At 38.2% G+C, this 26204-nt stretch overlaps 1 long non-coding RNA gene across 1 annotated transcript; it reads right to left on the bottom strand.

Moving 5' to 3' along the window:
* Positions 1-8825: 8825 nt before the first annotated feature.
* Positions 8826-10344, bottom strand: LOC117372591 (uncharacterized). Its single transcript, XR_004541507.2, has 3 exons — positions 10205-10344; positions 10027-10103; positions 8826-8883 (listed from the first exon to the last, which is right to left on the bottom strand). It is a non-coding gene; the product is annotated as an uncharacterized LOC117372591 (long non-coding RNA).
* Positions 10345-26204: the final 15860 nt, after the last annotated feature.

The following is a 26204-nucleotide window of genomic DNA, read 5'->3' on the forward strand; positions in this document are numbered from 1 at the left end:
TCTTATGGCGAGTTATAACAGCATCACAGCTATTGTCCACCAGTGTGAGCAGCCAGCCCACACAGTAGCTCTAAAGACTTTGACGGCATTACCACAACCTCGGCAGCCAGGCATATTGTTGTTCCAAAGGTATTTTCCTGGCCTGATTCATCCGAGTGTTATTTTTGAACAATGTGCGCATTTGGCAGCTGAGGGAGGCACAAGCAGGTGGGAGGCAAATTTACACGCAGCGAAAACATAACCGTGATGTATGGCTCCAATGCACTCTTAAAGGGGACCTATTGCGCAACATCAACTTCAAAGTACCGGGTTATAACAGTGTTCCCTTCACTCAGAGTTGTATTTCGATTGATTCATGCATGTTTGAGTAATCCTGTATTGTCATGCATTTGAGGCTTGAGTGCTAATTTTCACCTACCTCCTATCCCCGCCCACTAACTTCAGTTTATTCCAAAAATTCTGTGTCTGGGAAGGTCATCATTTATAAGTTTCAAAATGTCATGCAGCAATTTTTAGACATTAAAAAATCTGATGCTTGCTATGGTTGTGACGGTTTGGCAATGGTTTCGTGATCGTTCGTGAGACATTTTAAATAATTGTGTTAATCGCCAGCAGAGTGGTAAAAGGAGGAGAAACAAGTTTTTCTTTGGTGGAATAATAGACTGCTTGCACAGATGGAGAGGGGTTTAAGTCCTCGGACAGTGTGGAGAACAGAATCGGTGACAATGATTCCTCATTTTACAGCTTTCTCCTCCTCATGATGTCAGCCAGCTCATATAAACTTGGGGACATCCAATATATTTATCATGGGTGCGTTTTCTTTCTTATTTTTTTGGCTATATGATAAGATTTGAGCTATAGATGGTTGAACTAATTAACTTCTTTGACTCATGACAGATGCAGTGTTTAATTCTGCCATTTATTTATTTATTTATTCCAGCTCATGTTTTTAAGAATATTGTAGATTTGGAATAGTTTAGTGATTTAAATCAGCCCTTGGGTTATTGCGTTATATTTATACTGAATGACAAGTCGATATAGTAATTATCATGACAGGCCTAACAGTGTGACTGTATAATGTAGTGAGGGGAGTTGTTATGGGCTAGACAGTGATTGTGGGCCAGACTGATGAACAACTGTAATTTTCCATTGGAATTGGTTGTTAGTGCAACCCACATGGTGGAATGTCACTATGAAGAGGTGGGGCTTATCAATTAGCGTTTTTGAAGAGGATAGTCCCATTTCTATTTCTAAGCCATTTAAGATGAATTTTGCAGTTTACAAAGAACAAAATCTAAGACAATGCTGTATGTATCTTACAGTTTATAAGTACTAGAAAGAAGTGTAATATGTCTCCTTTAGCAGAGATTTTGTCAACAGTAGCTAAAACTGTTTGGCAATAATTAAAATCAAATAATTAAAATATAATCAAACAGCGCTGCTAATTAATGATGTATATAGACGCACAAATAAACAAATGAGCCACGAAGCAATCCGTGAAGCGATCAGCATTTGTTGTCAGCAAGTGAGACTGGTGGGTCTTTCATTACTGGCCTCACAATACTGAAAACCTGCTCCTATAAGCTTGTTAAATCTAGCTGCAATCGTGTGTGTGTGTGTGCGTGCGTGCATGTGTGTGTATAAGACATGAGGAGACTGCCAATGCGGTTTGCAGGGCCCAAGCAGTGTCCCGGAGTTTAATGCGGCATGCAGTGATTTATAATTCTGGTTACCTTAGACAACTTCTTTTGCCTGTGGTGTGGTTATGATTCAAATTCTTAAATGGAGACACCTTCTGAATCATGGTTATTTTTGCAATTAGTTTAAAGATGAAAAATTGTGAAAAAATGTATTTACAATTTTAATTCGAAACTGTTTATTCTTTGTAACTGAACAAGCATAACGAATATAATAAAAACAAATAAAAAGGTCACCCCGGAGAGCGTCAACATATTAAACAGCACATATTTACTTGATCTCAACATCTACAGGCATGTTTACACCCACTTTTGACTGGCACAATATCATCTGAATGTTATTATCAAGATAATCCAAAAGAATATCAAGATACTCATTTTGTCAGTCTCACTCACCCCTACACTCACGTAGTCTGAATGAAGATAGCCCGAATAGATTCTAAATAGGATCAAACCTGGTGTTTTGGATTCTGCAGGGAATACAAGGAAAGTCAAAGTCAAAACACACAAACACTAGTGAGTCAAAAAACACACATTCTTTGAGTAAATAAATAAAATGGGAATGGTGGCATTTTGTATGAAGACTAAGACATTAATTATCACTAAAATAGAAACAGACTGTATACATAGGAAAAAATAAAGATAATTATGTTATGGAGTAGCTGTAGAAATGTAGAGTAACAAATCATTTACATCATTATTCCACAAATCCTCACATTGTGAATAGCACAAAAGTACATATTCAGCCAGCGTTTATGCCTTGCTTGTGCAGTCTAGTAGAAGGTGTTGATACAAAAAGGATTTTTTTTAGTATTGTCACAGCCTATACATCACTTATTTCCTTCATCTTATGTAGTAGAAACCAAATCTCATTGTATATGTTGTGCTCTTCTCTAACGCAGGCTTCAGATCTGTGATAAGATGCCGGGTCCTGATGCCTCCAGGTTCACAGACTCTCAGCGAGGCATTAGAAACAACACAGCGGGGGCAATGCACAGCTCACGCTTACACACAAGCCACAGACCCAAAATGGATGCTTCAATGTCATGATTCGTTATCAGTGAAAAAAGATTAAGCTCTTCAAAATCTGTGTGGAGATGAGATAAAAATCACACCTGTTTTTCAAAGAAGAGTACTCTGAATGTGAAGCATCATTTTTAGCTTTTCCAAATGAGAAGCTTGTTTTTGATGCTGTTGTTAATCAAGTGGCTTGGCGTGTTTGCCGAGTGGCTAGCACTCTCGCTTCACAGCAAGAGGCTCCTGGCTTCAACTCCCGAGTCGCCGGGGCCTTTCTGTGCAAAGTTAGCATGTTTCAACTAAACTAAAAGAAAAAAAGCGTTAATTCACTGGCTCTTCCCTCACCTCTTCACAGATCGCTAAAGCCAGTCTGAGCAGCTTTGGCCACTGTGCTCTGCTCTGGTGCACAGAGCTAAATATACCACAGAGCTCATAAGTTTGGCTTTTTCATCTATTTGTGAATGAAACACAGTACTTACCTTTAAAGAGAAGCATCAAACATGCTCATCAGCCCCACAGTGCTTAGTGATTCAAACCGGGCCGCCAATGTGCAAGGTGAACATTTAAATAAAACTTGACAGCAAAAGAAGTCAAAGATCAACTATTGAAACAGAAAGTAAGAGGTCTCACTCTGCACGTAATAGAGGGAACTGTAAAGATCCTTATAAGCACAGACATTTCACTACTACGTTTGTTTTAATTTGAAGAAATTCTTAATGTTATTTGGTCATTATCGATAAGTGCGTAGAATAGACTATTTATTTAGCCCTTATTGTTACAGCAATTTAAAGACAATATACAGAACTACACACTACTACAGTGACACAGTAGTACTATGATTTGTGGTGCATTATTTAATGTAATATTCAATACTTCAAAATTGTGTTGTTTTACTTGAAACAGGTAGGGCAGACTTAGTGAATGTTAAAATATTCAGATTGCTGCTAAACCAGAGTCACAGTTATTAGATATTAATAAGAAGGCACTTAGTGGTACATGACACCTGCATGACTAATTATACAAGCACATCAGAGCTCAGGCTGGAGTCAGGTGGTGTGTGGGCTTAAGGCATAAAAGGCCAAAACCACCACATACAAAAGCCATTTTCAGAATAAAAACTCAAATTTTAATCAAACCATTTCTGCTCAGAGTGCTACATTATGCAACAAGACAAGTGTGGAGCCGTAATGAAAAGGCATACTTATACAATATTGATGTAATTTAGATTGTACTATGTCTTGATGAGGATCCACAAGCATAAATTGCTCCCAAAGGACAGTGAAAAGGAGCATTACAGATTTGAGTGCTGCTCGATTTCTGCTTTACAAGTGAAGTTATTTATGACATAATCCCACTCTTCTACCAGTCATTAGCTGCAATCAGTCCTCTACCCTCCTCTTTCACATAATTTCAGATAACATAAGCAGACAGGCAGAGATAACCTTTAAATACTATATTCATAAACATATGCTTTACTCAACCCACTTTAGGAACTCAACATTTCTCATTACACACAAAACACACACCAAATTGCTATTTAAATTACCCAGATCATGTCAAATCCTGCTCAAGATGGGCTTTAGTTACAATGCAGGATTATAAAGAAGATAAAATGGAAAATCACAAATCTGCCAGATGGCTCTCTCTCATCAACATGCCTTGTGTCTTTAGATTTATGTAGCAAAAACAACAAAGACAGTTCATTTGCTACTGTCTCTTTGTGCTGTGTAATTTCAAGTGTAACACCTTGCACTGAAACATTGTTTTAGATATCGGACTAAAAGAGGTCTCAGTTAAAAGAACCTGTATGGAGCTCAGACAGAGGCAGAGCTTACTATGTGATGAAATGGTCAATGACCCACTGCATGTCTATTAAACATAGCATATTGGAAAAACATAAGAGTTAAAGGCACGGTACCTGATTTTTTATGGTCTTAAAAACACAAAAAACAGAACTCAGCCATTTTAAATGGCTAAAGGTTATTCCTCACTTTCCTAAAGCATTCCTAGTATCCTAAGCACTTTTAAATCTTTTGAAGTACTTTTTTCTTAAACTTTCAGAGACCAGAGCAGAGTTTTGTTGTCACATCACCTGCCCCAGGTCACCACTGTTGCATGCGTAGACCACAATCATTGACCACTACAGACCATAGAAGCTGCAGTTTTGGTACTGTGTTGAGCCAGATGGCTAATGATGCAATATGGTCCTTCACAAACTCACTCAGATCTTTTTTATTTTCTTCAAACACATAAACTTAAAGGGCTTGCCACCTCATATTCCACACACAAGCAAGTGCCATAATGGGGACAAAATCAGTGTTTGTCACTTTACTTTGTGGTCAGTGGTCATGATAATTAGCCTGACCACCCTGGTTGTAGACAATCCTTGTTCAAAATGACAGTACGTGTTGTATTGGAGAGACCTTTAAAGTCTCAAGCCCAAACAGACATATGGCCACCTCTAAACAACTTTGTGACTCTGCTCTTTAAGAGCAACAGCCGTAACTGATTCGATTAGCATCTGACCTTTCCTCATTCAACAGCCACAGTGCAATCAAACATTGGGAGGCACAATGCCTCCACCCCACACTCGCACACTACCATGTCATTCAAATTCTGTCCAGGTCGCAAGGACCAACACAACCTGACTCTGGGTATCCTGTGGAACATCCAGGACCAACACATTTCTATAAGCTTTTGATTTAGGTGCGAATAATAATTCTATGAAACACATTTGTCTATTTTCAAATTCTGTAACCTAAATTAAAATTAAGTATGTACGATCAACAAGGTTATTCTAATCCAGCCATGCTTTTCAGCTCATATTGGCCTCTGTATACAATAAGTCATAGGATTGCCCTTTCCCTCTTTCCCTCCATTGTTAACATGTGCATGGACATTTTGAGACGTAAGCCAAATGTCAGCACCAGCACCAATGAAAGGGCACAAGAAAAACACAACTCTGCAATGACAAGTGCATGAGGCTCCTTCAAAGCCTTCATTAAGCGGTTTTGCCTTTTATCTGAAGTTGGGGGGATTATGAAGAGAAGTGGCCCATAGGTTTGTTTGCAATCACAACAAATGAAGTCTTTAATGTCAAACGGACAATAACTGTGCATCATAGTTGCTCTCTGCTAATATCTCTGCACAGGCATTTATAAGCAACTTAACATCAAGTCTCTGAACGCCTTGAAACGTTCTAGACACTTGTCATCTCTATAGTAAACTCATCACCAACTCCCAAAGTCAAAACAATGAGTCACAACAAATTAAAATTACAAAGAGCTAATAAGAGAATGTAAAACATATTGTGCTGACTTAGCCGTGGTCACATCGCTGCAGTGAACACATAGTTTGAATTCTGAATGCTTGTGTTAAGAGGAACCACGAGGTATTGACGCTGCAGTGTTTTAAAGGTATGTCACTATTGTATTTACCAGTACCTAATTCATGTCTTAAGGGATGTGTTTGTTGAGTCCGTGTTCTTAAATTGTTTTTTGCAAAGATCAGCCTAAGGGTAATAGCACAGTAATTGCAGGACATGTGCCAGGAATACAGAAAGTGAAAGTTGCTCTTAGTTGTAAAGGGATATTCTGCACACTACGGAGTAAAGTACAGCATTATGATCACTTATAATCTGCATGAACTTTGTGTATCCTTAATTTAAGGCAATAGTTCAGTGAAGGTATGGACTTTAAAAACACAAAGGAGCAACATCTACTACAACATGTGCACATACAACAGTGGAGGATTACTCAGATATACACAAATTAAACTAAATGCAATTCCAGTTATATTTAGATGCAGATTCAAAATGATGACATGTTAAAGGTAGGAGTGGACTGTTAACAGTCATATTGCTCCTCTATTTCCATTAGAAATAATGATAGCTTGATAACATGAAAGAAAATCCATATATCAATTAATTGTTTGTGGCATTTTGCACAGCTGACGGCTGCAATGCCAGCATATCCTTTTTCTGTTGTTTTTTTTATAGTCAAGAGTTATAGAATTGACACATTTTTTATTCATTCATTGTTAATTTCATTTGCAGCAGAAAAACGATAAAGGTGATTGCTCAGACACCTGCAAACTGTATGGTAATTGACTTTTTTAAAAACCGTAAACCCTGGTTTAATAATTATCATGATAATATCATTAAACGATATTATTTTGGTCAAAATAATCAGGAGTCAAAATTTTAATATCGTCCCATCCCTTCAATATATTGTCTGTACATTGATATTCCTAGTTAAAACTTCAACTTCAATTGTCTGTTAAGCACAATGCAAGAGCTTTAACAAGCTGTGCAAACCACTTACACTAACAACCTGTACACAACAGCATGCACACAAGTTGTTGTCACATTTCACCTGTCAACAATAGGAATACTCATCATCCAAACTGACTATGTATAGGTGTCCTGTGGTGTATAAAGACACATGCCTCCAGCAGTGTTCCAGTGTCTCTGGAGCGCTGCTTTTCACTTGCTACAGTCTTCCTCTTGCATGCTTTTGTGGGGGATGACATGGCTGTTGCTTCTTCTTAAAAAAAAGGCATGAATGTACTCCCAGAGTCTGCTTTGCTTTGCACTGAGAGGCTGGGATGAAAAAGCTCTATATAACATCATTTCTGCCTTTCAGTTGGACTGCCTGGCAACCTGCCACATGTAGCTCGTCAAATTTAACCAGGAAAGCCAAATGAAAAAGAAGAAGAGGATGATAAGCCATAACATCATGAATACACAACCTGTATCCATTCATTCATATATAGGAAACTAGCGGAAGCACAGTGGCAGGGAATTATAGACAAGCGAAGAGATTAGGGCTGTGGTCAACTCAAAAAATTCTTGGTTGACTGCAGACATGTCCTGCTGATCAATTAGTCGACTAAAAAGGAGGCGTGGCCAAGGCTCCCAAAATCTGTATCTGTATTATCTGACTATGCATCTGACCAAAACTGCACTGAAGTATTTATACAAAAAAGTACTGGCAGTAGTACTAGGACTAGGAAACTAGTCTAGTCTGTGTATTTATATGAAAAAATGCAGATTAATTCACTTCCATATCTTCAACTAACTCACTACATACCTTGTTGTTGTCCCATATAAATCCTTAAAATGTATATAAAATGATTTGTTGACACCACTGACCGAATCATCTTCATGAATATTATTATATTATTAAGGATGGATTAAAAAAGCCTCTTTACAACACATTTGTAACGAATAAAAAGAGGTTTGTGTTGACAGCATTTTTGATCAGGAACTAAAACCAAATATGAAACACATGCTTGTTCATAAAATAAAGCAAAAACAAATGCAAATCATAGCATTTCAACAGAAAGCGATGAAATGTTAGCATGAAGCATACATAGAACATTGTGCACTGCCCACACAAGATAACATGTTCATCTGACGGGAGATAGAGACTTTCAATAATCCTCCCATATCAGCGACTGTGGCAAGAAACTCTAATTTGCTGGGGCTGCTCGCAATGCCATTTCCAACTTTGAGAAGAAATATAAACCCTAACATTAAGGATAACTGTCAAAGAAGAACATGTTACACTCTGGCTCAACTCTCATGAAGTAGACACCGCCTCAAGTAGAGCAAATACAACCAAGATGACAGGTACCATGCTTTGGCCAAGTCTGTGTTTGCATAGCTCACCAGTTGAATCATTAACTTTTAAGATAGGGTATTGACTTAAAAGCTGTGTTATATAATAGCAGTTATCGCAATGCAGCTCGGGTTCTCGAGATATTTTGAGTAAGGCTTCACGATATATAACAATTTGTGTAGGTGCAATTATCAAATCACAAAGATAGCAGTTATTAAGGTAGCAGAATGTCCACTGTAAACATAGCTGTTACTGAAAAAACTGCATGGAGGATTTCAGTCATCTGTCAAATATTAAAGCTCTTGAAGTTATTTACAATGTGCATGCAGAATGTTACATCAAACATGTATAGCAAATCTAATCACAATTGCAATACTTGTACGAAGTATTATCTTTGATGAATCTTTTTAATAGAAGTAAACAAGACCGTCAAGAGCTGCATACTCAAAACTTCAAGATCACAAATAAACAAATAGGGAATAAAACTTACTTGATGAAGCACCGTGCCCCCTCAAACGTGTATCCTTCTTCCCATCCCGTGGGTAGATCTGTGGACAAGAGTTGGTGGATGATCAGACAGATGCTGTATGTTGTAAATTAAACTTGATCTCCACAGGCCAGCCCAACAGCTGTCAATGCAGCACATACTCACTGTATATTAGCATTAAGGGGAAGCTCTGCAGTCACTTTGAATTATACATGTGCAACTTGTTAGGATGCATGCAGACATAGACTAGACTAGAATGCTATGATGATTCATAAGGGAATTTGTGTAGTCACCGGAGCTTTTGTTGTACTTAAAATGACAAATTAACGGTAAATAGTTATGGGATTGTTAATGGACAGTTAGATAACATGAACCAGAATGGGATGGGGCATATGTAAGTGAGCTTTGCATGTTTTTGAAGAACAATACAAATCCTACCCTATCTTGTGCATGCATATAAACGCAAAAATATACATAGTAGTAGTTCAAAATAATATAGATATACTGTATACATCTTGTAATGGACCTAAGGAAAACACAATGTCAAAAGTTGACTATTACTACTGTTATTACCACAACTACTAGTACAAATACTACTACTTTTTGACAGTTAAAGGGTAAAAAATATTTGCAGAATACAATTACTGTCTGTATTGATGTGTCAGATTGTCTTGCCCCCAGCACATGTTAGCTGATATTAGCTGATTTAGCTCATCTGAAGTGGATAGCTAAACCCGCCTGAGCTGAGGTGACTGCTGAGTGCACGGACAGCATGGCGCGTGTTATTAGCGGACTTTACGTCATGTGCACGGTCAGCACGCAGCGCACTTTGTGAATGACTTGAGTGTGATGTAATGCCACACTCTGCATCAATAAGTCGCACATTGAAATTACTTTGCCCGCTTAGCAAAAGTCCGTGTGGCAAGTTCACGGTTTGAGGAGCGATTGACGAGGTTGGACACGCAAGACAGGGCTGAGTCTGGAGAGGTCCACGGGCAGGGTGTCACGGGCAGAGTGTCACGGGCAGAGTGTCACGGGCAGAGTGTCACGGGCAGAGTGTCACGGGCAGGGTGTCACGGGCAGGGTGTCACGGGCTCTGCTCAGCCCGGGGTATACAGGACCTCGGACGCGCAATTACGCACCGTGACATGATCAGCACGCTCCAGACACGAGACAAACTTAGTGAGAGTTAATGAGAGCTCACCTGGAGTTTTCCTGTGGCCGGTGATCAGCGCCTCGCCGCTCACGGGATGCAGCCAGGTTGTACTCTTGGCTTCTTCGCTGGGAGGACAGAGAAACACAGTGGTTATGTCACGGCGAGTTTGCTGGAAGGAGAAACGGACAGTCATAACTTAAACCTTGTCCAGTGAGAGGATATTTACTTGACGAAGAAGACGCGTCCATCCCGAGTGACCCCGTAACTCCATGTAGACGGCAGACACGATATCCACTCGGGCTGTAGCTCCGCCGCCATGTCTGGCACTGGCTGTACTGTGACAGCGGCGCGGCTCCGCTCTCAGCGCGTACGCGGAAACCCTGGCAACGGCAGCGCGGAGACGAGCCCAGGGGGTAGGGCATCAGGTACAATCACACCAGAAGGCAGAATGTGGCATCTGATGGACACGTGTGAGGCATTTTTATCACAATTTACAGCAACTTACTCATCAAAGTTGGACAATATATAGCGGTATTATTATTTAAAAGGTGATGATTTGGCAAAGAATAGGCTAAATAGCTCCAAATATTTCTCACTGCTGCTGATTTTTTTTTTCTGTGTTTTGTCATTTGGCTCGTTTGTGATGAGGGGCAGGGTCACAAACCCATGAGGGAGCTCCAGGGCAAGAGGCGCGCAGCTGCCCCTCCTACAGGCGCACATCACATCCTACTTTGACTTTATAGGCTACATTTTCTCAATTAAATGATAAGATCTTTGCCAGAAATGCCCTTTTGTCTGGCCACCACTGATACCCTGACTAAAAAAGTGTCTTATTAAGTGGGATAACATACCCCTTATACCTTTTTCCACCCTTTTCAGGATAAAAGACAATTTATGTGCAGATCCTAATCCTCAAACCAGATGAGAAAAAAGGGGGTCCCAGTTGTCAGTGAGTGTCTTCCCTGGGAACCCATTACTTGTTTATTCAGTCCACTACTGCAACATGGCGATGTGGCATCAAAAGACTCAAAACAACACATATATTGTACTAATGACCACTGTTTCAACTGTACCACTAGGTCCCCCTGGTCTCCACCCTCGGGTCATTGAGAGGAGAAACTGCCTCATCAGCCTTTCACCCCACACAAAGGGAGACATCTAACACCGCTGAGCCCAGGCCGATTGTGAGCATCGTGTTGCACTGTACAGTGGAGACATGGGCAGCGCCATGTTTATGAGGAGGCTGGGGGACAGTGGGACAACACATTTACCACATGGTCAAGCAGCTAGGGGTGGAATAGCCAACAACTGTTTTATTTTTAGCCTGCTTTAAAAAGTAGAGAGTACTTGGGGAAACTACTACCCAAGAAATAGTCATTGTAAGAGTAACTGTCTGGGACTTATAATTTCAGAATGCCTTTATTGTCATTGCACAAACTAAATTTAAAAAGCTTAGTACAACAGATTCATTATTTAGTAGTAGGATAAACAAACTTAGTATAATTTATAAATAATAGGTATTTCAAAATAGAATAGAATAGAATGTCTTTATTGTCATTGCAACATGCCACATGGTACAACGAAATTTAAAAAGTGTCGAGCAGTTTAAGGTGCTAGGAAAACAGACCACCCTCATACATACATCATACATACATCCCACCTATTACCCAATCTCATACAAATAATAAATATATAAATATATACATCAATTTAGTAAGTGCAGATATGCTTATTTAGTGTGTTTATGATTGTCGGATAACAATGGTCCTTCAACCTATTTGTCCTTGTTCTGATCGATCTGTATCTCCGACTCGACGGTAACAGTTCAAACAGAGAGTGCCCGGGGTGTGAGGTGTCCCAAGGATGTGTTGGCCCTTTTAGAGACAGTGGGAAGTGTGTAAGACGGCCAGTGTCCTGAGAGGGCAGCCAATGGTCTTCTTAGCTGTGTTTATCAAGAGTAAGTAAGTAAAAGTACTGATACTTCAAACAAAATATTAAGTAGGAGTAACATTATTTGAGTAAAATTTTGATGTCCAAAAACTACTCCATGAAGTACATTTTCTTTAAAAAGGTTAAGTAAATGTAAAGTTTAGTAATATCAACATCTCATAGGTAATACATGTTGTTGAGATAAAACTGCAAAGGAGGGAGGAGTTTGAGAGTGAGGACTAGTCAGATGACGCTAACACTGCGGTCTTTGTTTGTTTTTAGACCTACTTTTGTCTAAAGGCGAGGAAAAATAAAGTTTATTTTCAGACAGAAACTGCAGCAAACAATTTCAAGATGCACAAATTATTTTTCTTAGATGTGAAGAAAATGATCAATTCCGTTTTTTAAGGAACAGCGTGATAGAATATCCTTTGTAGAAAAAAAAGTGGTTTGCTATTTTTGATTTGAGAACCAGAAATCACAGGTGGCACAGTAGCAAATATTCTACTGAAGGAGCAGGGCAGATACTTTCAAATGATGTAATATATAAAGTATTCATCATATAGACATAGACTCACAAAGTAACCACAACTTTTACTTACCGGTATATAAGTGTTCTGTTGCACCATAAAGTATATTACTCAAGTAGGAATAAAAGTATGGCGTCTGAAAACAACCCTGAGAAGTACAACCCACCTCTGCTGACCAAGCCCCGTCACACAATAGAAAGCACACACAAGTTGTTGCACAGGTATTTTCAAATATAAAGGAACTTCAGTGCTACTACTACACAAGCAGAATGTAAAAATCACATTGTAATTTCATTTTTTCTTCTTAATTTGGGGAGTGGGCTTTTAGCATTATCAAGACAACTGTATTCACTGCTAATTATTTCCATCAAAGGTTGCTGGCATGTTTTTAAAAAATTCTGTCATGTTGCAACAGGGATCTAAAAGGGAAACTCTTGAACAGCATTTAGAGGCTCTCCTCAGTACTTAGCTTTCAGACTGTTAATAGGGCCCAGCAGAGTGGAAACGATTGGATTAGAGCCAGAGGGCTACCTGCATGTGCTCGTACACCTGTGGGATCTGAAAAGTGTCTGATCACGGCTACTCACTTTTCCTTTAAGACTACTCTATTCCCATTAGTATCATTTAACACAGAGTTCGATTGGTCATTCAGAGCAGCATCGTACCGTACTTACTTTAGGTTTAAGTTATGCACTTTTAGCTGCACTCACTTTGCCTCTGCCCAGGGACTACAGAAGAATGTTAACTTGTAGCTAAATGTGGTCTGTGCAGTAGATTTATTGTGCAATGTCCCTGTCAAACAACCAACCAAACAAATACATAAATAAACAAATACACAAACAAATAAATAAAATAAAAAAATAGCACTAACTAAAATAAAATAATAAGTTCTGATTTCCCCCATTGTGAAATTAATTTTAAACGATTATTTTTAATTAATAACTTGCCAACTTTTATATATTTTATTTATGTTTATTATTTTTGTATCATTATTATCATTAGATTGTAAAAAGCACGTGAATATGATTTTTTTTACTAAATTTGACCGATTTGAAGCAAAGGGAAGCTGCTTGATAAAGTATATGTACAGCCAAAATAGGTTTCTCATCAAAAACAAAAATATATATGCATATTTACTTTTGTATCATTGTGATCGAAGTATTTCTTATAGTTTGATCAGAAAACGTATTGTCTCAGCACATGGCATGTTTTGGAGCCCAGATAAACAATTATTCAGTTACTACTTTAGGTAATCAATTAGTTGCAGTTAATTTACAGTAAGATGCGTTCAACTTGCATTGAACAAGGTTTTTGAGTTATTACAAGATAGATTTCTCCCCTAAAGGTGCACTGTGTAATTTTTCTGTTGAGGGGGTCTGCCACTGTAAATCTGACCTCTATGGGGATAAATATGTTTAATGATCTACTCTGGGATATTCCAGGCAAAGCAATAACATGTCCATGATGCAAGCAGACGGAAGAGGCACCTTTAATAATAAAACGTGGCTTCTTTTTTATGCAGACTTCAAGAGCGCAACAATGAGTCAAAATCCGAGTCTTTCGAGTTCAAATCTTCCAGTGCAAACAGTGACCAAAACTCCAGTCTTCCATCCCCGGCACATGTCTCCCCCAGCAGCCAACAGTTGCCAAGGTGAGTAAGACCAAATAAGTCCCCATAACTTATCAGTAGCATCCTAAGCTCTGGTGAGAATTTGTACAGCCACCAGTAGCAGGAGCGACAAAAGCATTTTGTTTCTTGGCAGGGACAACAAGCCAAACACAATGTAAGAGCGCTGCATTGTCGACCTGTGCAGATTTATTCAAGCCTTTTATCGTTTGGACTCAATCTCTGGCATTCAATAAATGTCACTCTCCACTTAAGCCCAGGCTGTTAAGTATTACGCTGAAATTCCCACAGCTGGACATTTGCATTCTCTCCACACAGTTTTTTTAATTTTAAAAGGAGTTTCACAAAAGACACATTGCACACATTACTCAACAGGATTAAAATGAAGGGGGACATTGTCAAACATACAAATTACAGGTTTCAGAGATATTTAAATTTAAATTGTATAATACAGGTTTTAGGAAAGAGTTTTGAATAGTTTGTTACAAATTAAGTGTATCCTGTATAACCTTTCTAGTGGAGAGTCTGTCATATGCTTACCTCCATGGAGATGTTATTACTTTTCTTTGTATGTTCCACAGGTTGGCATTAAGTGCATCATTATCCAGAGAGACACACAGTTGACATCACCTGGCCAATTACATGTTCTATGGAGCGGCAACCCTGTTAACAATTACAATGCATGTTATTGAACAGGTCAGTTTAATGTTGTATTGTGGAACATTCCAGGCCAAGCAACAACATTTCCACGGAGACAAGGAGATGGCAGACTATATTACATTGTGAACCTATAAAGAGAACTTCACACATAAGGATAGACAAGTCACTAGTTACCCTGTAGTTTTATTTGCCAGTAGAAATACTTTTGAGCTGACGATACATCTCAGCCTTAAACTTATATTAAAAAATAAGAAACTGTAAGTTACTGTGGAGGAAACTGTCTCAGGAAATGATTGACGTGAATTATAGCCTGGTTATACAGTCAGAATCTTTCATGCGCTGATGTTAATTGTGGTCTTCTTACTTGATTGCTTTACCCGAAGTGGCCGAGGTTTTCTGGGCTCAAAGACACAGGGTAGACCGGAGGCATCCCTGTGTAATTAATGGTTGCACATTATCAAGCAGCTGTTCCAGAGCTTTGTTCTGCTGCCAGCTCAGCAATAGCCCTGGTGCCTGTCTGTGCGAGGTAACTCACAGCGGAGCCATTCTCAATATGTGAAGAAGACCTCTCCATAGGCCTGTGTCTTCTGTGGTTGGTAATTGAAATGAAAGCACTTAGTGAACACAACCATTATTAGAGCAGTTTTTACGATAATGCTAACTGATAGAACTATGATGTAATCTACTCCCATTTCAACTATATCAAATTTCAATCTTAGATTATTTTACAGTTATTTATGATAATTGACACCATGGCCAAACAAAAGTGAAAGCCTTTCTTACTTAAAAAATGTATTGACTTGACTTAAAGAAGACCCATTGTGCTTGTGTCTGCTCTATACCCATGATTTATGTTATAATTTGCACATTTTAGATTGCAATATTTATAAAAATAAATAAATTCTTACTAAAAAAAAAAAAACGAGTCCAGTGACTTCCGCGTTACGATTGGGAGCTGACGTTGACATAAATGTCATCACAACAAAGAGGGATTGATCGGCAATATGACGCCTTGAAAATAAGTGATTAAAGATTGTTCAAACATGCATGAAGCACTCCAAATATAACTTCATAGGTGTAAATGGTGAGAGGAAACAGCTTTAAAAAGTAGATTTTGCACAATTATATTTTTTTTAGTTCTTACAATTATATGGTGACCTTAATAATCCCCGTAATCTTGACCTCCCTAATTTCAACACATAGTATCATTTGACAGGCATGCATAAGCCACAAGCCAGGGCTGCTATTATGTCCAGTCAAGTCAGCATGTGGGGCTAACAGGCTGCTCTGGAAAAACACTTTTACCACTAATTCAGTTCATTATACCACTAGGGCAGCATTAAAACAAATGTAGGTCAAAACGGCACAGCGGGTCACCTGGCAAAGTCCATAGCACATAAAACAAAATAGTAAAATACAAAAGGTATTCCTCAGATGAACACTAAAATGTAATAACAAATAGTGATTAGCCGAGGGGTGGGCAAACTTTTTGATACCACAATGGGTTCTAAAATTTGACAGAGGGGCCAGCCCAGTATGTATGTGTATGATATATATATATATATATATATATATATATATATTTACATTGGCCTTACATATGTAAGTCTCATTGTACAAATTGTTTTCCAAATGCATTAATTAAATTAATTTATTAAATTTCAGTTAAACAGCAGAACAGTTTTGAACAAGGTTTACCCTTACCTATTTTTATATCATTTGGTCACATTCGGTGGGACAAAAAGTTGTAGGAGTCAGACGTTCACTTTTACAACTTTTTGTCCAGTTGACAGATTTAACTTTGGCTTTTACTCTGGATCAGACCAGGATGACTGAGGGATTACACAGACAGTGATTAGCCTGCTGTAAAATGATACATCTGAGCACCAGCACTGCTGCCTCTTCCATCCATCCAGAGGTCGAAGAAGTAAAATCTACTTAGGTAAAATAACGAAACTAAAAAAATATTAAAAAGTAAAAGTATTTTGCGCAGAGCTTTTTAAGGCTTCAAATGTATTGATTCTGATTCAAATGTATTGATTCAGTTTATTTGTGAATTGTTGCTTACTCAAACTACAAACTTGTTTAAAATAAACCCCTCACACTTTTCAGCAAGTCTCAAACCGTGATTAAAAAATAAATAAATAAAAATACAGTTAAAAAATGTAGTGAGAATGTAGTGAAAAACACAGATACAATCCCGGTTTTACTTAGGACCCAAAAGCACACAGCTGGTAAGTAGTTCAACTGTTTACTGTCCAGGCTAGCAATCAGGTAAATTTGGTAAGTATCAGGCTGGGTGGTCCAGAGGTGCAGGTAGGCATCAGGCTGGCTAGCGGGCAGGCTGGCTAGCGGGCAGGCTGGCTAGCGGGCGGGCAGGCAGGCAGACAGACAGACAGGTTGAAGGCAGGCAGGCAGGTTGACAGGCAAGGAGACAGACAAAAATAAGACAGAGGCACCTGGACACAGGACAAAGCAATTGCAGTACAAAAACAACATACTGCAAAAAGTTATCTGGTTTTGAGGCACCAAACACATCTACTGACTAGAGTAGTATCAACGAAAAAACTGGCAAGGAGTGGATTAAAAAACAGACTTCTTATACTGCTGGTAATGAGGGAAATTGGATCCAGATGTGCCAGCTGTCAGATCAGGTAAGCCGACGCCCAGGTGGGAGGAGAGACAGACAACACAGAAGGGAGGGGAGACAAGGAAAACAGCAGAAAGGAGGATCCTGACTGATATCTGCTCTCAAATGTAGTGAAGTGAAAGTAAAAAGTATCCACTTTCAAATGTCCTTAAGACCCAACTCTGCTCCTGTCTATCTTGGTGCGTCTCCAAAGTTTACCTGCTCCTCAGTCTTCATCACCTCAATTACTCCTCCCCACTGCTCCTGCACCTCCTCCTCATCCATTCAGCATCTACTCTGCCCAATTTAATCCCCCATTGCAGATGCATGCTGCTTCGGTTTGTGCCACGCCCCACCTCATCCTTCTCATCTTTTCATCGTCCCCTTCAGCCTCCTCAGCTTCACCTCCGCCACCTCCAGTGTCCAAACTACGGGGAGAAGACATCTAAAACGTCCTCATCCTAAACGTCATAACCAGACACGCCTCCAATGTCTTCTTCCTGGAGTCTAATATTTACCCATACTTTTCTCTTTGTGTTTGAATCTCCCCAGGTTGAAATATATGGATATAATAATCTAAGGCGCTGTACCAGATTTGTACGGTCTTACATAGAAACATAGAAAAACAGCACTAGTTCATTGTAAACTGTTTGCAGCATTCCAAATTTATTCCTCACCTTAACACAGCATCCTAATTATTCACTGCTATTAGTTTATAAGCATGTTTCACACTTTCAGAAGACAGAGCCAGAGTGGAGTTTTGCAGCCTTACTTCTGAGTACTCAAACTATAAAAATAGATGCGGACAACACCTCATATTGACCATATAAAATGCTTTTGTGCAAATAAAAACAAAATTTGAGTTCTGTCTTTGTTACAGGAAAAAAAAATCTGGTAGAGTCTCTTTGAAAATAGCAAAGTACCAATATACAGTACAGTTCATAGTCCAATGGTTACCAAAGTTTTTACATTTAATTTACTGTATTTGGTGAATGATTACTCTATATAAAAAGTTAAATTCAGAACTTTTTTAGAACCACACCAGTTTCTTTACAAAAGGGTCTGTAGGTTTGACAAGTCATAGTAGTGAGGCACTTGAAAATGGGTGTACTGTTTTACTTTCCTTCTGAATCATTACACTGAATCAGTGCTAGTCACAGAAGGATGAAAACTCCTGTCTGTCTGCCACTGTGATGACTTCACCTCTAACATAGCCTATGGGGAGCTGCTGCTATCCTAAATGTGTTTTCTGTTCCCTATGTGTTATGAGATTCCGCCTCTGATATGTGTCATTACCATTGAAAAAGTGGCTTCTCCATGTGGTAATTAGAGGGCTGCATGAGTGCCAGAGTCAGCGGTAAGTGAGAGGAAATGCAGAGGAGCCAGGCTGCTGTGAGAAAGCATTCAGAGGCAAAAATGTAAAGGAAAAACATGTCTGGATAGATTGTGTGTGGTTTACTGATGGTATAAGGGCAGCCTATGTGGCACTATTCACACACACTTTTCATGAAGGAGCCTCTTAGAAAAAAGTTATGTCATGGAAAATGGCACACTAGCTGCTACTTCCTCGATGCCTGGCTTTTTATTATGTTAAATAATATTTACTTTCCATCGTTCATGTGATCTACTAGTCCAGACGAGTTTAACATGAGCATTATAAAGTACTTTTCCACATTTCTCTTAATTATGACCCCATTCAGTTTCTGTAAAAGGGGGACAAACTAACGGTTAAAGGTTCATTATGTAACTTTTCTGGTGATGGGTACGCCGCTTGATTGTCTCCATGGATATGTTACTGCTCTGTCTAGAAAGTTCTGTATCGTATTAAATGTATCTTCTTGCATTTATTTAAATTAAAGGGGAATTTTATTACTCTCCAGGCCTGTAACTTGACCTGTAAATTGGCCTGGTGGCGTCACCAGCTTGTCTTTATTGAGAAATATAAGTTCAATACCATACTGCAGAGTGTCTCAGGCAAAACACATGGCAGACTCTCAGTGCTGGAACGTAACGGACTACAAGTAGTAGTAGTACTGTACTTAAGTACAAATTTTAAGTGAATACTTTTTACATTTACTTCACTACATTTGAGAGGAGGTATCTGTACTTTGTACTTATTGTTGTTTGAGACCTACTGTAAAAGCTAAGGGGGGGTATTTTTACACATTCGTACTTTGAGCAAACAAGAAAAAAAAAAAAAGTAGAAAATAACATTGATTCATTTGTTTCTGTTGAACTAAATTTGAACCCTTATAAGACCTCAAAATCTGCACGAAAAAACTTTACTCTTTAAGTATATTTTTTAAACGTTATACTTTTACTACTAGTAACTTTTCAAGTCATTTTTTCATGCAATACTTTTATTTTTACTTGATTTTTTTTGCTCCAAAATCTGTACTTACTTAAGTATAATTTGAGTACTTCTTCCAACACTGCAGACCCTCTGCCTGAAAAGTTAGTGCACCTTTAAAAAGATGCTAATTTACAACATCTAAACAATCTAAAGAAAGCTACATTTGCAACTATTCATAATATAAACACATAACACTATCATTTAGAGATCGCTCCAATGAATTATTAAGACCTGATGCCCTTCCCATCTCATTGTATTTAACAAGGCTTGGCATTGGCACAACAATGAGACATTTGTGACCTTTTCAGTTTCGTTGTTATTGTAAATCAATTTAAATGATTAATTTAATAGAATGGGACCTATTTGAGGAATTAGCATTAGCCATCAATTATAAATAAATGAGCCTGTCAGTTTAACTGACAAATGGCAAGTGTTTGTTTTGTTTTTTCTGCTGTTTTATTTAATGGGATGTTTAGCATATCTGATAAGCACCTTAGAGGATAAATTACAATGCTTTTTATTGGCCAAGTAAGTAATAGTCTCCTTGGAGATAGGATCATACTGTGGAACATTCCAGGCAATGCAATAACATCTCCATGGTGAAAAGACAAGCACATGGCACAGTCACATCCTCCACAAGAAAAATTACATGGTGCATCTTTAAAATACTTTTTTGATAAGAGTATCCTTGTCAGCTTTTATTTTGACTCTATGTTGTTAATATTTTCAGTGAATACAAACCAGCAACAGTGCTATACATCACTTGTGGAAGGAGCATCTTCTGCATAAATGTAAACTCTTTTTCTTCCTGCTTCTATTGACTCATAAACATTGCTAATTGTGTATGACTATAAATGCAGACACTTAAATCATAGCAGAACCCAGGGTACCCTATCGACCACTGCTCCCTCTCCACAGCCTCGCTCTGGTGTTTGGGTAATTGATTAAGTTGGTCATTAATCAGTTTGAGCTACACTGCTGCACTGCACACATATAGTCCAAGTCTGTCCAATGCTTTAGTGCACAAATGCTGACATCACACATCCGGACAGATGGCACCGCCCGCCCTCATCTCCCAGAGTGCATTGCTGTGCCCCCGTCCGGACTCATCGTGCTTAAGTAGCAGATTATAGATCAGTTATTGGATAGGACAAGAGGCAGTGCTGAAATGAAAGTGTGGTTTAAAGGCACGTGGGTTATTAGGCTCATTGGGAGACACAGAGCTGCTTTAAAATGCATGTGATGTGATGTTTGATGTACAGTGGAAATAAACTCAGACTTGTGAAGGAAAGATGAGTCTTATTGATTATAATTAGATGTGGATTTGGTTATGAAAATGACTTGACATGCTAACTTCCCTCTCTGAAATATGTTTGAATTAGGCTGTGTAATTAGTCAGATTGTAATCGAGTCCGGACCCTAATAATCTTGATTGTCAATGACCAGTCTGGGCATTTTTAATCAGCAGGTTTATAGCTTCTCCTCCGGCAGTGAAAGTTTGGTGTTTGGAGCAGAGTTCAGACTTTGGAGCTATAGATTTGGCTTTTCTTGTGTTAAATTGCATTGATTAAAAGTCTTTCTTGTCGATGTTCATAAAAAAAAAACTAAAAAAACAAAGAGCCATTTTATTTATTTTTAATTAATAAAAATGAATAAAATAAAAAAATTTGATCAGTCAATATGCAGATTTTGTTTTGGCATATTTGCCAGCTCAGTGAATCAGGACTAAACACAAGTCAGTTCAATGTTTCAATTATTTTTAGAGCAATAAAATAACTTAAGGCAGATCTATTATGCAAAATCGACTTTTCAGACCTTTTCCTCCTTCTCATTTAGACTCTCCAAGTTGTTTTTGGAGTGATTCGTCTTATTTTCAAGATGCCATATTGCCACTCAGTTCCCGTTTTCACTGCCACTGGTATATTCCCACTCTGTACTTACTTTGTTCTTTAATTTAATTAAAAAAAAAATTTTCGATGACACGTACGATTCAGGAGTGTTGCATAGTCATTTTGTACAAAGGAAAAAAATCTGCTACTCGCGAATGTGATCTGCAGTTATCCATAGGAGGGGCGACAGCTACATGGCTCTTTGTTGTGATGACATTGAGGGCAACATCGCTCCCATTGGGCAGCGCACTTTTCGAATGTGAAAGTCAGCGGACTTTTTTCTTTTATTAAGAAATTTTAGACAAATATTGCAATTTAAAATGTCCAAATTATAATATAATGATCCATAGGTGTCATAGATTATAACTCTATAGCACACACAATAGGTCTTCTTTAACTTAATAAATGTAGTCTTATTGTATACAATGCCGAAAACTGGAATTAAACAGTATTCTTGATGGAGACTAGACCAGTTCTGATAAATTGAAATGTCAAATGTAAAACAAAAACATTTAAATAATAACAATTTAAATTAAAAAATCCATTCCTTTCACAGGGGTTACATTTGAGATGATTTGAATGAAATAATTCGGTAGTGTCTTCCCTCAGTGGCAGACTTCCTGTATCTGATGGGAAACAACAGGGCTGTGACAGACTCTGGACAAAGGGCACGAGGGTCATGTGACCAGCTGAATAAAATCATCCTCTCATAGAACATTTTTATTTACAAGCATTCCTCTGGGACAGCACTTATGTTCCCAGAAGTTTGACCAAGTAAAAAATGAATGGTCGTATTATTGTCCCAGGATCCAATATGGAGTTTCAAATCTACCAGGTCAGAACTGTGATATAGGAACAAAGAATACTCAAGTAAAAGTAAAAGTATTACATGAAATAATCTATTTAAGAAAAAGTATAAAAGTATTTGTTAGAAATGTACTTAAAGAGTAATGTAAAAGTAGTTTGTGCATATTTTCAGGTCTTATAAAGCTTCAAATGTAGTAATTTTGATAAAGATTTGTGCTGTATTTTGTTCAGTGGAAACAATTCAATCAATTGGTTTTTTTTTTTGTTGTTTTTTTTCCTGGCTGTTTTTATTTATATATTTTTGTTTGCTCAAACTATGAACTTGTTAAAAATAAACCCCTCAGCCTTTTCTGCAGGTCTCAAACAATAATTTAAAAATACTTTTACTTTTCACTCCAGTTAAAAAATGTAGTGGGGTAAGTACAGATACATGTTCTCAAATATAGTGAAGTAAAAGTAAACATTACCCATGTACTCAAGTAAAGTAGAGGCATCTAAAATGTATACTTTAGTAGAGTACTTTACTACTTTGACTTTGTTACGTTATACTGCCACCAATACTGGTTTTTAGTAGTAATAGTAGTAGTAGTAGTACGGTAGTAGTATCTTTCAATTTCAGTTTATACTTTCCAAGTGTCTTTTCTAAAGGCGTGTGCATGTATTGTCCCTATGATCTGCAGGTATAATGCAGCCTTTGACAATAGAGGGTGCATACAGCAAATACTTTCTGACAGGGCATCTTTATGTATGAACACCTGTGCTGCTATTCTAGGCCCACACTTTAAACACCCAAGGTCACAATCTTTGGCCAATCACACTCTTCATTATCAGTGCTGGATGAAGTACTCAACGTTGTTACTGAAAATAGTAAAGGTAAAAAAGTTCATCAAGTAAAAGCAAAAGTATCACATGAAAAAAGCTACGGAAGTAAAAGTATGTAAGTACCTGTTTAAAAATTAACTTAAAGAGTAAAAAGTAGAAGTATTTCACGTAAGTGTTGTTAAAGTGTAAAATGTAGTGATATTTATTAAATATCACTATATTTTGTATTTTGATCTACAGTAGCAATATGAATGAATTTATAAATTTTTCCTCATGAATTTTGTGTATTTTTGTTTGCTCAAAGCCAAAGCTTGAACTCGAAAGTCAGAATTTGGCCATGAACATAGTTAAAAATAACCAGCAGCAGTACTAGTAGTAGTACTAGTACTAGTAGTAGTAGTGGTAGTGGTAGTAGTATTAGTAACTGTAGTAGAATTAGTAGTAGTGTAATTGTAGTAGTAGGCCTAGTAGTTGGTTGTGGTAGCGATAGTAGCAGCAGTAATAGTAGTTGTATAGTAAGCCTAGTAATTAATAGTAGTTACTATGCCAAGTAGTTAATAGTGGTAGTAGTAGTAGCAGTAGTAGGTATAGTAGATTGGTCGTAGAAGTAGTAGTTGTACTAGTAGTAGTAGACTGAGTAATTAGTAGTGAGTTGCTGTTGTTGTAGTAGGACACTGACAAGCTCTTGTATTTTTGTTATTATATTTTAAATAGACGACCTTGTTATTTTTGTTCCGTGGTTTCAGTTTCAAACCTGAGATGGAGAATGAAAGAACCTTAACTGAAGCGGATGGTATCTCATTGACTCTGATTAGTTAGTATAATGACACATGACTTCCCTCCAGCGGCGGAGGTGTCTGCTCTCAAAAGGATGAATGAGTGTGATTTATGAAGCGCTGCAGGAATCAAGCCCAAATCAGCCCATTATACAGCTATGACGTGTGGGTTTATTCTCTGAGACCTTAGACGAGCCCGAGTTCACTAAGTCCCATCTCACAAAAAGGAACTAGAGCAATTACGTGTCATACTTTTGTAAGGCTATAACCATGTAAAAGAGAACTACCAAAAATATACAAAAAATGACAGGGAAACTGTTTTTCAAGTTACTTTTCATTCATGTATTTACTAAAGTAGGTTAGATGCATTACTGGCAGTAGTAGTTATTGGCTAAATGGTGTGGTAGTTAGAGTAGTGGTGGTAAAATATTACATTGTACCACAGCATTATTTAGCATAAATAAAGTGAAGTTTACAGCAGCACAGTGGCAGAGTGGTTAACACCCACGCCTCACACCATAAGGTTCCAGTTTGGCTCCCGTGTCGCCCAGGCCTCTCTGTGTGGAGTTTGCATGTTTCTCCTTGTTTCTGGGTTGGTTTCATTCAGGGACTCCAGTTTCCCTCACCAACCCAAAACATGCCACAATAGATAAAATCCACCAGCTAAGTTAGTTCTGACCAAGACTAGCCCGGCAAAGCAGCGCCCACTGCTCCTGACAGGTTGTCCAAGCAGCATGGAGGTTTGTCAAATGCAGAGCACAAATTTCCATATGGGGACGATAAAGTACCTTAACCTTAAGTTGAAGTTTGCTGTGGAATGTGAGTGAATAACATAATGTAAACTAGTGAAGCATGTCCAAAGAAGCACTATATGATTTTCCTATTTGAAAAGTGTTGAAGAAGCTGATGTTCTTGTCGACTGGTTAAGATATTTTTTGTCCACTCCAATAACCTACAGAATCTATAAGTTATAATATAAGTGGCAGTACTGATCCTTACGCAAACATGGTACATGTCTTGTACACTGCTAAAAGAGTTTTGTAATCCCACTTATAAACTCATGTATTTAGTGTATCATTTTGGTCATATCAAGCATACACTGCCACAGCAGCTCATCACATAAATACTAGCTTTAAGCATATGGCAGATGACCCATGTCAGCAACTGTAAAAGAGCCTGATAAATTAGAAGTGAATCGATGAGGGGGAGTGAGGGCTTGTGGGAAATCTGAGCTCATTTCCTCTCGATAAGCTCCAGTAAGCAGAAGTGTGCTACATCGACGTTAGGGTGTTTACTGCTCCTCCCTTCAGCCATATAAAAAGTCACTCAGTATAATGAAATATCCTTCTCCAATACAAACTATAAAGAAGTTTGATGTGATGTAACAATGAGCCCATACGCTTGAAAACAAAATATGAATCTACTTATTGATTGCTCTTTGTAGGAGTTGGAGAAGGCCAAATGTCTTCTAGCAACCCTGGGTCTTAGGCAACTGCACCCTGGATGAATTGGAGGTATAGATTATTCTCATTTTTTCATGCAGTAAACATTAGTTTTGCCTTAACACAGATCATTAGGTGAAAATGAGACTGATGTGTGCTGTCTGTGTCTAATTATAACACATTTCTATTGCCTGTGAATCAGTGAGTTATGCTGGCAGGCTGTTAGCATGCTCGTTGTTGTTAGCAGTGGCATGAGAGGCTCTCTGGCCTCTGAAAGTTGTGAAACTGGCTTATAAACTTGCAGTGAATAATTAGGATACTAGAAATGCTTTAGTAAACTGAGGAATATGTTTGGACCACTGCATACTCTTTAAATTAACCAGTTCAGTTTCAAGATGGTAAAAATGTGTACAAGTATCATGCATGTTTTAGGTTAAACCATCTAGATTAAAACACGTGCTAATCCACACAGAATTCAAACCAGAACCTTCTTGCTGTGAGGTGAAACTACTATCCAAACCAACATACAGACTTTACTCAATGTATTTTGCTAACAAAATCTCTTGTCTCTCTTGTCTATTCTGTGGCATTATCAGTCTAAAATTGTATCTTGGCAAGGCTTAAAGCACAGCTGAGCCCTGTCCAGAGCAGGGAGAGGGAGGGCCTTTATAAACCATCTGTTTTCTGTAGCGGGACAGTCAGGTAGGGAGGGGAAAGGGAGGTGTCAGCTAACCCTAATCAATACACATCGATCCAGAGCTT

The sequence above is a fragment of the Periophthalmus magnuspinnatus genome, chromosome 6 (assembly GCF_009829125.3).
Source record: "Periophthalmus magnuspinnatus isolate fPerMag1 chromosome 6, fPerMag1.2.pri, whole genome shotgun sequence".
Classification (NCBI taxonomy): Eukaryota; Metazoa; Chordata; class Actinopteri; order Gobiiformes; family Gobiidae; genus Periophthalmus; species Periophthalmus magnuspinnatus.